Raw genomic sequence first — 14,689 nt, forward strand, 5'->3', positions numbered from 1 at the left:
TGTTTGAACCGTGTAAAATATATATAGGAGCCCTACATTTTCCACAACGTGTAAAGTTCGTCCGTTGCACTTGCATAAATCTGAGTCTGATTATAGCGCTAGACGACTGTGCGTGGAGACGGAGAACGAGTTAGAGAACGTAGTACGCACGGCCGTATTTGCGAATAATTTATTACAGTTATCAAATCGAAGGGATGGAAGGAAGAAGAGTGGCAATAATAATTCCGATCAAATCAGATATGGGAATATATTGTGTTAGACGACGGGAGGATAACGTAGGCTAGTTCACATGTGCTCTCATTTGTTACGTAACAGACTCAGCCACATACGCTCAAACCGCGTGAGCGCTGAAAGCGGCCGTTTTTCCCAAGAAGCACGCTTCGTAGTTTCCGTGTTGTGGCCATACGACGTTCAGTATCGTTCAAAATGCGTTTGGGTGTGCAGCGCGACGCTGACGACCGGTAGACGATCCCTGCGAGCAGCGGTCATAACTTATTGTTACGATATTTACGCGCGTTCGTCGTTATTATTATTATAACTGTCTTCTATCTGATAACCGATGGTAAAGTAGTCAGAGTTGACCGTGGATTTCAAAAAAACAGCATCTGAAATGCATTCGAGTACCGATCATCATGGGTAAGCTGTAGTTATATTTTAAACGACTCACGGTAATTTATTAACGGTCATCAAAACAATAATTACAATTGTAGGTACGCTGTACACTTTACAGCAAATTCGGTAAAAAAAAAATAGCATTTGATTTTAAGAGAAACACAAACGAGAATGTTGACAATCAATGACGAATGTCGTATCGGTCTTGTTCATGTAAGCCTGAGTATCGTCTACTTATACGACTCTTAAGTTACTCCTCTGTTGAAAAAAAAAAAAAAACTAAATAATAGTTAAACTCCGATAAAAATTGGGTTTGCAATAATTTTGATTTGACTTCATTTTTAAATTTGACTTATAAGCTATTTAAATTTAAAATTTTAGATAGGTGTACTGGAATAACAGTCGAATAATTAGGTAAATAGTTCAAATTTTTTGTCTTTAGTAAATACATAAATTAAAACTATTATATTATTAGCTTTTTAATACATAATATTGTATTTTGTATTGCAACATTATTTGTAATAATAATATTGATTTAAAATCACTGAAAATTCAATTAATTTTCAAAAATGTAATAAGATTTTAAAATTTTACGAGTTAAAAAAATACCTATCTAGTTTTTGGGTATTCACTAAAAGTTAAATTGTTTTTCATAATTCAATATATTTATAATTGTCATTAGCAGAGAAAATATTTATCTACTACAAACGTTCATATTTTATGCTCATGTGTATAGTAGAGTAAGCCAAGCAATTCTTTTTTATCATCTATTTTTTACGGTTGCCGATAATCTTAAAACTATCTATATACTCTAGTAAATCGAGGTCAGACAATTTTTTCTGGTGCAATGATCTACTATTCGTTTTAAATTGAATGACATATACTTCTATATTCTATTTGTATTTGCTTTAATATTTATAAATAGTACATCATTTATAATAAGTATATAATTATTTTAAGGATAATGTGTTTTAATTCATTATGAAAGTAGAACTTAGTCAGTAATACTGCGAAAAAAATTATTATTATTTTTTTTTTTTTTGAAGTGACACAAGTGATTGAAATAACTTTATCGTTATTTAATAATTTAAAATCATAAGAAATATATTATATTTTATACAGTAGTTCCCTAATTATTAATCTCAATAAATCGCATATATTTCAAAATATATATTATTTCATATTTCTTACAATATGTCAAATATAGGAACACGATATATTTATATAGTTGTAATTATTTCTTTGCATATTCAACATTCTAAAGCATTTTAAACTTTTTTTTGAATTTCAAAAGAAAAACTTGAATATAATATTTATTTATATATTTATTTTAATTAAATACGGGCTTGGCCCAGTAGTAGGTATTTACAAATAGTATGGGTTCAGTAGAAATGAGACAGAACTAGGTAACCAGATTACAACAGAAATAAAGGGTGGGTGTTAGCTAGACGCATTAATCGGTTAATTGGATTATTCTGACTGTAATTAGTACAGCGTTTAGGAATAGAAAATGGAGCAATATAGAGGGTCGGATGTGGGATGACATGCAAGTGTATGCAAGGGAAGGAGCAATGTTGCATAAGCAGAACCGCCAATAAGATTTTTAAGTTATCTTATTTTACTGTTTATTCTTTTATCAGCCAAAATTAACATATCCAACTTATGAAGAACTAGAGAATAGTTGTATAAGGGGTGGGGAGTATCTAGTACATAACTGATGTAGGATACAGAGAGTATAACTACAGATAGAATTTACAGATGTAAAATACATTAATATTTATAAGAACAAATACTATACTTGGTTCTTGGTTAGTCAATTATAGGTGACTACTTATATGCTGTAAGTAGATTCTGTAGAACCTTTAGTATATTGCATTTTATATGTATTTAATATATTTATATTTGTTCTGAAATATGAAACACGATAATTATGATACATCCTTTAATTACTATATTAAAATAATCAAATATAATACAAAAAAAATATTGATAAATTAATCTTTTAATTTTTTTTTTTTTTTTTTTTATGGCTTGTAGTTTAAAATATTTAATATCATTTTAGTTACATAGCTAGTATGTTAATACTATATAATAGTAAAGTGAATTATTTTTGATGATTTCTGATAATTATTATAATTTTCTTGTAAAAATAAACGGTTACGCGTGTTAGTATTTCTTAGTTTCTTTTTGACTACTAAAACTTAATCCTGTCTGCCAAGCAGCGTAGTTCACTGGGTATCTTTAATAATGCCGCTCTTTATCTTTAAACATTATGGTGTGTAACATTTTGTACTATACGTAGGAGGACAAATGAGGTTTCAGGTTTTGTTAGCGAGATAACAACGACCTAAAGTAGACTAAAGTACGTTCTGGTGTAAACCGTTTGTCGAAAAGAAAGGGTGTTAGAGCAACATCCCAGACGCTTTACTGACCGTTGACCTACATCCGCTGGAACCATTAGCCTAAAATATATTCGGTTTTTATTATAATACTGTTGTGCTAAATTGTTATGTCTACAATTCTACATACTTGACTATTTTCAAAAATGAACCAATTGTTTATATTCAAACAATTAAAAGTTAAAATAAATTATTAGTATTGATACAAACATATAATATAATGACATAAATACATAATGTAATACATAATAAGTGTAATATAAAAGAAAATGAATGTGGTATGTAAATACTCGATTATGATTGTTATTATAATTATTTGTTTATCAGATTATTTGTTTGATTATTTGGCACAATTATACTACTTATTATAGTTTACTCCGATGAAAATATTAAAAATGCACCGATATAGGATAAGAAAATATGAAGCAATTGTGGTTACATTTGTAATTTGTAATTTTTATTATGAATGTTTAGATTTGAAAATTTTGATAACTAACTTAATTCGTATGTATATAACCGTATGTGTTTAAGACTCTTCATCATATGGATATTCTTTTTTATGATAAACAAAAGTTAAAATTTCATTAACAACTATTATAGGAACCGAGTTTTTAAAAGTATAATAAAGATAGATAATAAATATTTTCTAATACTTTTTAGTCCAAATAAAATATTTAAAAAAAAAATTCCCAATACATTTCTAGTTTTATATTTAATTATCTTTTTTTAGAAAAATATAATTTTAAATTTAAAATAAAATTTTGGATTAGATGAACATTATACTTACTAAATATAGGTACGTGTCTCCAAAAATCACGGGAATTTTAAACTGGCATAAATATTCGTACCTATTTTGCATTTTTACTTTCGATGATTTAGAAAAACGTTTATTAGTATTAAATGGAATTTTGCGTGTATGTCTAATCAATGTACCGAAAAATCGATCAATTACAAAATAGCCTACACAAGTTTTGCGGGCACGTGTCCAACAACGGCACTAGACTTCCGTTATTCATTATCGGTTCTTAGTAAAAGCCAATTGATTGCCGAGATCATTCATTTTGGTTTTCTGGCAATTTCTTTTTACGAGCTCATTCCGAAAAATGTCAAGACTCCTCCAGCATCCGCTTCTCCGTTGAATCCCTTACACATATTCAACTTGATATATTTGTTCAATTATCCCTGAAACACCAACGCATAGAGTTCTACATTAGTATCCTTTATGATGTAATTTGATTTTCATTCCAATATTCTCCCTACATAAAACGATGCTATATTATGGGTCAGACATTTAGGAGGAGGTGGCTGTATAACAAATAAATACTATTCATAAAAAATATTGAGACAATTCAATTACTATTAAACGATTATATAATTGATTATACATTTTAAATTAAATTGGACATTAAAGTTGATACTTCAAATAATTTTGAATACTTACAACTTTTAGTTAAAAACTGTTCGACATTTTAACAAAGTATTTTACGTTTGGATTAAATTTGTTTGAAAGTAATTGTAAACTATTTTAGCATATTTAAATAGATAATGAACAAAAAATATTTATATTTTTATCATTAGTAGTTATTAACATTTTAAATTTTAAATGAGATTGATTACCAACATTTACTTACAAAAAAGTTTTTTTCTTAATACTTACCTTTCAAAAAGATATAATTAGTTAACCTTTAAAAGTCAAATAATTATGTTTTGAGTAATCATTCGTATTTGATAAATATCAATAATAAAGGAAAATGTTCTTTTGTGGTAAATAAAAAATGTAAATTTAGATTTATATATTTACTTCGTATTATTTTAATGTAGGTGACTATTTATCGTTTATTAGAGTATACATTATTTGTATTGATGAGTTCCTAAAGATAAATTTTATATACGAAATGTATTTATCATAGAAATATACACCATGAAACAATGCAAAGTTAAATATTTTTAATTTCTTCTGGATTGTTAGATAAAAATTTAAATTTAAAATATATTGTACCGAATTTAAATTGAATTAAATGATGAATATTTTTTGAAATAAAAAGATAAACAAACAACAATATAGAGTTTTATAATTAAAACCATGTATTGAATTTAATCAATAAATGCCATTAATAAGTTATCCATTGCCCGTATTTTATAATTGAAAATTAAGTTACAATTCTAACTTATATTATTATATACTTTAACATAATAATATAAGACGTGTACTGAGTACTGACTGTACAGTGTACCTATTTATGAAATTCTCATACACGTTCTGTCTTAAATATAGATAATTACTTGTATTATTTTATCATATTATACATAAACTAAGAGTATACTAACTTATTTAAACAAGTTAATTTGTTATTTTGATAAATTGTTTTTTTAGAAATTTCATAATTAGTTTAACTCTACTCTTTATTTTAGTAAATTATTTAAAAAATAATTAAACTGTATATTTTATCTCATGTTTTATCTTGATGTTTATATCATATTAAAGCCATGAATTAAACTGCATTTATAGTTCATTAGTTAATTAATATATTAGTCATTCGTAGAAATCGAACATGATTTTGTTTATCTATTAATGTATGACCGACTTTTGGTAAAATCACGTGTTTGGCGCCAACTAAATATACATTTTGTTTTTGTTATTAACTCTTAAAATAAGTCCATTTAACTTTAGCTTTGTAAATTGACATGTTTCTAGAATAAATAAATTATTACTGTCGGATGCTGAAATAATAAAAAAAGTTATTTTGTAAAGTATCACGGAGATTGTAAGTTTTAAAGTCGATAAATGTATAATTTATATAGTTATGATGAATACGCATTGCGTTTCAATTGTAGATGAAATAGAATTGTGCATATCAAATAATTTTGTGTCTCCAAATAATACAATACGACGGTGAAAGATAGTGGAAAACTTCATATTATGAACTGCATCTATATAATTAACTTCCTAAATTAGTTATTTTTGATTTGGCTTAAAATATTTTCGGTAAATCCTATTTTATGTAACATGATAATAAAATAAAACAAATTTTCACAAGAAAAATAGATTTTCTTAGAACAAAAACAAAGAAATTGTAAAATTATTTCATCTTTAATTTGGTAGTACATAAAATATTCAGTAGTCATATTTCAATGTTGCTATAAAATCATGGTGTTAATATTATCGTCATAAATAAATTATCATAAAAATAATATTCCGTTCCCTGTTAAATATGTCCATATCACTGCATTTTAAATCGTATAATAACTTATTAGTTACAATCATGATTATCTGTAATTTAAATCATTTTATTGAAAAATAATGAAAAAGAAAAATACGTTTTTACATCCGTTTTAGGGTATGTATATTATGTAATATAGACGGAGGCAATTTATTATTAATGTTTAGATAAATATTAATAAAACAACAATAACCATTAAGACATGTTCAACAGTTTTTCTTTTATAAATTTTGGGTATGTTTGTTTTTGACTTTTGACATATATATTATACATAATACCTATTATAACATTTTTTCTAGTCAAGTTGATGTTCAAACTATTACGGTTAAGACATTTACAAGGGGTGGTTAATTTACCGAATAATCACTAGCATATATTATTTGGCATAGGTTTATATGAACGTAGAATAATTAAAATTCATTGTTGGCTATTTGGCAACTACAGTAAGAAGATTTATCGTTTTCAAATTACATTTCAGACCCTAATATTTCAAAATTTCCAGTTATGTGTGTTAGTTTAGTGAAGTTCGTTGCACTTAATACCCGTTGAGATTTCTAATTTAGAGACATATTGAACTCATTTACAACTTGCATAACATGTTTTTAGAAGTTTTGTATAACTTTATGTTTATCTACATTGAATGAACTACATCAAACACGTTAATTTTTAGTTTTGAAATATAAAAAAATCCATTTATTTACATAATTCATATTGTCATAATCCTTCAATAAGATCTACAGTTTTATAATTTATTTACCTTTTCTTCTTAGAAGATATCAGTATTAAATAAAAAAAAAAATGTTTATTTTAAAATCGTAGTGTATCAGTTTAACTAATCATTAAAATTAGATGATGAATTCAACATATTAAACTGTAGTTCACGATATTTTATAAATATAATGTATTTGTTTTATTATGTAATGTGTTACACGGAGACAATTTTCCAGTATATTGTTTTTATATACGGTTTCGCCGTAATATAATTTATAACATACGTACCTAATTAAGATGATGTTATTATATTACTTGTTTTTCTTTTTTCTTACGTTCAACATAGTAATAAATACCTATGTTTGTTTTGCGATGTATAAGCGTTTTTAAATTATTAAATTGTACATGAACATCAGTTGTATGAAAACTAATAATATAATTAGATAATTTTCTTAACTCAAGTTTGATAATATTATATACATATATATTCACTAATAGGTATTAAATTTTACAACTCAAGATCAGTCCTATTGAATGCAAATAAGCCAGTGAAAGAAAACAAATAGTGCTTTGCAATCCTTTTAATAAAAATAATAATCATCTAAGGATAATAGAATTTTTATATATAGTTGGTTGGTTGTGTTCAATGGATACGAATGTATTGATATACAGTAAATATATAAATGTATATATTAACTAATATCACTTCAAACAAAACAAATGTTCAATATCGACTATGATACGTATGGAATTTATTCTTAGTGAAAGATCAATACATTGGGTAATACAATATAAAATCATATTATAAATATTATTAAGCTGAAAATTATGGCGTTAAAAGTATTCGGTAATATATTTTCGGGCTACTGCCCACCACATAGTCATAAACTCATAAAACTTAAATTTCTCTTTAGGGCACTAAATGAGTTCGAATAATTATTACTTTGTGTGAAATGTTAAAAAAAAAATGAAACAGTAAAAGCTTGGAAAATTGAATACATGTATAATATTAGTATAGTCACCAGATGGCACATATTTTAAAGTGCTTATTAATGTGGTTTTTGAAATATAAAACCTTAGGCTTGAAAAGAGGGGTTGTTAAGAAAAATAAATGTTCTGGTCTTGTATTTGTTTATTACTATACTTTTTCAATTATTATATATTGACTAAAAATAAATACATACACTTAAAATAAATAAAAATTGGTGTAAAAATAGTTTTGTTATTAAAAAATAAATCTAGATGCTAGATAAGAACTAGGGCTCGGATTTTAAAGCATATGCTTTTTTTTAATACATGAAATGTTAATCTAATTTTTATATTATTTCGTTTCACGTCATGATTCTAAATAAACCAATTTATTTTTGTTTTTTTTTTTTGGTTTTTTTACGCATAAATGCCTTTTTTTTTGATTTTTTCAGTTATACTAGCTGTAGAATTTTTATATATATTATGCTACTACAGTAATAATAAAAAAATTGAATTAATAAGAAACGTAAAAACCCGAAATGCGTTATAGGTATTGGATTATTATTGTTTTAGTTATCGGCTTGTTTATTAAATGTATTAGATTATCGGTCAGTATGCCTATAACTTCGACGTCGATCATTTCAAAATTTAAGATTTTAATGTATTGTAATTTGAAACTTTTTGTATAAAATATGCATCAATCAATTCAGTGAAAGTAGAGTGTCATTTTCTATGTATAAAAATATTCTGCTGGACAATATAGAGTCAGTTTCACTGCTGCAAATCTAGAGAAATACAATACGGTAATTAATTATTTTTTTAATTTAAATTAATTTTTCAATTTTTTTTAATTTAAATTAATTTTTCAAATTTTTTAATTTAAATTAATTTTACAAATTTTTTTATTAACTTTTTTAATTTGTTTGTGTTAATTTTTAGTCATATATATTTTTTTTTTTTTTGCTTTTTTTAAAAAATAAATATACTTCTTTTTGGTTTTTAAAATCAATCGTGCGCATTTTTAGTTGCTTTTAGTTTGCTTTAAAACCCGAGACTTAGTAATAACTAATTCAAAATTATGGTTAATATATTATATAAAATCAAATGAATAAACTATAGAAATTAAAATAATTACACGAGTGCTTAATAATTATAAACAAAATAATTATAATTATTATTAATATATTATTCACATTGTATTTTCAAGTTATAGTTTCATAATAATTCTTATCAATTATTTTAATATAATAATAAGCCAAGTTTTGTTATTCGTGGACTGCGGTAATCATGTAATATATTATAGTAGTTTATTAAACATGTGTAATTAGATTGATATCTAATATTTATCTAATATTTCATATTTTTAATCAACTTTTTAGTAAGTAATATCAAATTAAATTAAAATTATATACATGTTACGATTATATAAAAATATTTAAAAATAACTTTTACATGTTGAAAATGATAAATAAAATATCTAATAAATATATTGAAAGATAAAATATTATAATTATTTATAAACTATTATATTTTAATATACATTTTATACAACGTAAATCACTGTTAATATTTTTATTAAGTCGTATAACGTATTAGTGTATTACATATTTAAGCTACGCTGCATAATAAAATGTAAGCGTATAATAATAAAAATTGTAATAACAAAAAATATGATGTTCCTATAAGAATATATTATAGTTGTTATTTAAGTTGTGTAGATGTATACAATAATTATCAATGGACTTTCCTAAAAAACCATAACTATTTTCAATTGTTATTTTTTTTAAAAATATCATTTATTTTATTAAAGAAACTTATTAGAGAACTGCTATAACTAAACACGACGTATAGTCTATAGTTAGTATTACACAGACCATGTGATGAGGATGACTGATGAGGATTGCAGAATAGTTAATAATCCACTACGTGTCTACGTCAAACCTTCTCCTACTATTTAAGAAAACAATAGCACTGTATTTATCTGAATCATTTGCAGACTACACGCAACGTTAACTCTTCTCTATGTTGACTTTTTGCGATAAGCTACAGCATTTTATCTGTGCCGTTTGACAAAGATCGTTGTACATAAACCAAAAACAGTATTATAAAAGGTGCTAGTTTTATTTTAGGTTCTGAGTGAAGCAATGAATTTTTATTGATTTTATTTATATTTTTGTGTCCATCTTCATCTCTTTTGAGAGTTCGGGACAATAAAAATTCATCAATTTTGAACTTTAAAAGGTGGTTACTAGTTACCAGTTGGATATATTTGATATACCTATTAAACAACGACATTCATTATTTTTTCATAACTCAAAAATATTATTCGTAGGGATTTAAAACTTAAACGTATTTTATATAGTTTACTTTTTGCAATGATATTTTAAAAATATGTAAATTAATTTTTATACATCGTGTACTTAAAAATTATACTAAAAATAACACTTATATTTTATAAAGTTATGTTTTCGGCAAAAATAAATCAACATAACACTAATAGTAAAAAAAAAAAAAATTAAAGCAGTATAAATATATTATAAAATAATACTTAGTTATATAGCTGACAGACCGTTTCTGCTCTGAATCGTTTTTTGTATACAATGCTACATAATTGAATTCAAATTTAATACATCCATTATAGTGACCCATTAGATATATTATTTTTCTTTACAGCAGATCAGTACCCACTTGGTCGAACAACTTTTTAAAAATAATTTTATGGCTTTTGGGTTGGTTGAATAACGAACACACATTTCTAAATTATGATATATATTTTTGATTGTTTTTGATCGTATTAAGTGGCGTATTATTAATTTAATTAAGCATAATATTAATCAACAAATAAAAATGAATGATTAACAATAAAATTCAATTTATAATAATAAATATGTCATAGATTTATAATATTTATTTTAGATTCTGAGCGAAGGGACGAATGTACAAAATTTTACGATGAATTTACATTGATTTATGGTATTTATGGAAATATGTTATTACATGTTGAATCATATAAGTTGATATAACATGGTATTGTAATGGAGTGAAACACCTTTATAGAATTAATTACTATTTATATTTTTCTATAATATACATATATATATACATCCTAGACCTTAGATACGTGTATCATCTAAAATTCATTCTGTATTATCAATGAATCCCACAATTTAAGTATAGTAAGTATATTTTTACTACTTAACGAAATGTATAATAATTATAATAATACAGTCTATTACATATTTGTATACCAGAGCAGTCTTGTTTAATCGGTTACTTAGTGTATTGTTACCAGGTCATCGGTTTAGTAAAATATATTAATTTTTTTTTAATATACTTTAAATTGTACTCGATATAACTAAGTGTCTTGTCTATAATATTATTAACATCTAAATTCTCTCATATTTTACAGTTAGGTATTAATCTGTCATTGTTGCACTATATCAGAGGTATTGGTGCACAGGGAACTTTTATATATTGTTGTAATAATTAAATATCTACGTACTAATAATATTTTTGGAAATAATTATTATCAAATATCAACCTACCGTATGATATACTAAAAGTAAAATAAATGACTCCAATAAGTATACCAAAAATACTTATCACGAAATGTATTTAGAAATATAACCTAATAGATCGTCGCTGCTCAGAATCGTTTTTCGTATAGAATGATATATAATATTTAATTCAAATGTAATACATACATAAAAGTGACCTACTTGACACCTATAATGTATAACAGGGTAGTACTTACTCATAATATACCTTTTTACTATTAAATGGTTAAACTTTATTTTTAAAATTAAATCATCCATTTATAATTTACATATAATTAAGTTAGGTATACAAGAATAATATTGACTATTTAGGTAATACTAACTTCTAGGGGTAATGAATACCTTAATAAGTGTTCAATTCAAAAGATAAATAAACTAATAGTTTTAGTATTTCTATGAATATTTTAGTAAAACCGATGGAATAGAATTGGGATCACATGAAAGAGTAGATATATATGATACTCATAAATATATAATTTTAAGTTCCAAGAGGTTAAATAAAGGAATACATATACCAATAATATAAATAATCCAAAATGTACTTCACACCTATAAATGTATAGGTTTTATATACATAATATGTTAACCTTTAAGATTCAGTATAACAAATAATTGTTCGTATTTTTGTAAAACGGTAAGTGCAGGTACAATAAATGATAACAATGATAAAATAAACAAAATTACTCTACTTACTCTAATTATATAATATTCTTAAATCAAAAAATATCATTCGATATATTTGAAAAATAAAATAAATTATTACATAACTATAAAACTATAGGTACTATTTAAAACCGAAGTTTTACAGTTACATTTTACAACTTTTATTGAATGCATAAAATTAATTTAATATCGTGTATATTATGCACTTAACAATAATTTGATATAGATTTTATAATTGATACTTATACCTACATAAAATATAATTTTATATTATATTTAGTTTGATGAATAACATCATTTTATTCTACTATATATGACAATTATTCTGTATTTCTATATGGTGTATTCAATAATCTCAAAGTTCATTATAAGGGTTCCGAGATATCTTTATTTCTATAGTAATTACATACGTAAATTGAATTATTTTCATAAAATGAATTTAAAACTTATTGAAATATGATATGAAAATAGTAATAGTATATTACTATTTATGTAATTCAATGAAATTTAATTTTACAATTTTACATTTTACTGTGTTATAATATGAAATTCTCTGTACAATTGTATTCAATTTTGTCTTTTAACTTTATTCAATATATTTATTTATTATAAATTCTAGATTTTACAATTCCTTTTTTAATAATATGAGATATTAAATAAAATGTTACTTTATATTTGCATTACATATATTAAATTTAAGATGCCTAAATATTATTTAAAAATAATGTATGTATAGGACCTACTTCCCTACATTATAGGTTCTGAAAAATAAACAGGTGAGGACAATTAATTATAATTATTGAATTTGTGTACTTATGTTTCACTTATTAAAAATGAAAGCTAATATTGATTTTTTTACAATTATTATAATTCTTAATTAAATTTGGTTTATCCAAAAATAGTTAATCTTTTGTTAAAATTGTAGTGTACATATTTGAATATTTGTCTTTTATTTACGTTACGATTTGTTTATTTTCTTATAATTTGATCTATATTTGTAACCAATTAAAATTTTATAAATTAAAAAAAAATGTGTAAGGTAGAAAGATAGAAGGTACTAAATATTTTTAAAAATAGCTTTTGAGATACAATCATGATGTTTTAATTGATTTTTTGATAATCATTTAAAATAAATATTTTATCTAAATTGTAATAATAACTCAAGTAAAAGATATTTTATTGGAATTATGATTTGTAAATAAATAAAGTATTCTTTGTAAGATATAAATAATTGTTATGTAATATTTAACTTAAATATTTTAACTGTATGTTGTTGAAATAATGTAACAATGTGTATAATCATTTAAATGGTAAAAATAATTAATTACATTTTTTAAGTATCTATTAAAATTAAAAATCTAAAAAAAAAAAAAAATAGGTATGAACATCATTTAGTATTACATATACTTATTATTCAAACCAAATCGCTATACTTGGACATTTTATGTATAGATAGTACTTTGTAGAAGTAAATAAGTTTGAAAAAAATACAGACAATAAATTCCAGTATGTTAGATTGTGACTAAGGACTTCTCAGAATAATTTTTCGAGTGTGATGATTTATTATTGTTGTGAAATTTAATATTAAAAAGCTACGGTTCTTGTTCTGAATAGATGTAAAGCGATACGAGTGACCAATATAATAATATTTCAAAATTGAAAGTGTTTGTAATACAACTCTGTCTGGATTATAACTACCTAATTTTTATGCTAAACATTACGTTTAATATATGACATAAAATTCGATGATCTGAGGTTAGGATTAAATTTCTTATGTTATAATTAGATGCTTGTATATTATTTAATATTGATTCATTGTTCTAAAAACTCGGTATATATTTAATTCCAAAAATTTAATTATTTTATAATTTTTATGGAAAAAAAAAATATTTGTTGTTTAAATAATATTGCATTCTTAATCACTTTTAGAACTATGAAAATAAAAGTCATTTAGGTATATTCAGAGAAGAAAATGGTCTTAACAATTAATGGTAAGGGGGAATTGAAATATTCATTATTTTATCTCGATATAAAACGATATAATATTCAATGTTTAATGGACAAAGTAAATTGTGTGGAGTGAATTTCGAGAGGACAAGGTCATTTAGTCATTCTCATGTTTGGACAAACGTTTATATTATCTAAATGCTTTTTGTGACTTTGTTAAATTAAGTTTTTAAATATTTAATTAATTAACGTGTGTAAAATAAAGGCGTTAACCTATTCAGCTAACATAAAGATAGTTTAAACAATTGTTTTTAAGTTTTCAAACAAGTAAATTTACTTTTATAGTAAAACCGTTTATTTTATCATAAATTTTATTGCATCCGAGTAATATATTGTTTATTAAGTTACATTTTGTGCAATTACACTGTTCATTTCGTTAGAAACTTCTTATAATGTTGACAGAAATAACGAACATTGTATAACGTTTACTTCACTAATGGTCGGTATTAGAGTAACGTAATACTTTGATTTTATAATTTAATTAAAAATTTAAAAATAATTAAATGACCAACTTCTAAAATTATTTAGAAAGAAACTGAATGTTATAAGT

At 23.9% G+C, this 14,689-nt stretch overlaps 1 protein-coding gene across 2 annotated transcripts in view; it reads left to right on the top strand.

Annotated features, from left to right (window-relative positions):
- Nucleotides 1-324: 324 nt before the first annotated feature.
- The window catches only part of LOC114133042 (uncharacterized), a 78,925-nt gene continuing 64,560 nt past the window's right edge, over nucleotides 325-14,689 (top strand). Inside the window, exon 1 of one of the 2 annotated variants that reach the window (XM_050200411.1) lies at nucleotides 325-636. The gene's annotated coding sequence lies outside the window, so the exon portion shown is untranslated. Of the gene's footprint in view, nucleotides 637-8,522; nucleotides 8,716-14,689 lie in introns of those variants that run through there. The other variant, XM_050200412.1, reaches the window with a different exon arrangement.

The sequence above is a fragment of the Aphis gossypii genome, chromosome 2, assembly GCF_020184175.1.
Source record: "Aphis gossypii isolate Hap1 chromosome 2, ASM2018417v2, whole genome shotgun sequence".
Classification (NCBI taxonomy): domain Eukaryota; kingdom Metazoa; phylum Arthropoda; class Insecta; order Hemiptera; family Aphididae; genus Aphis; species Aphis gossypii.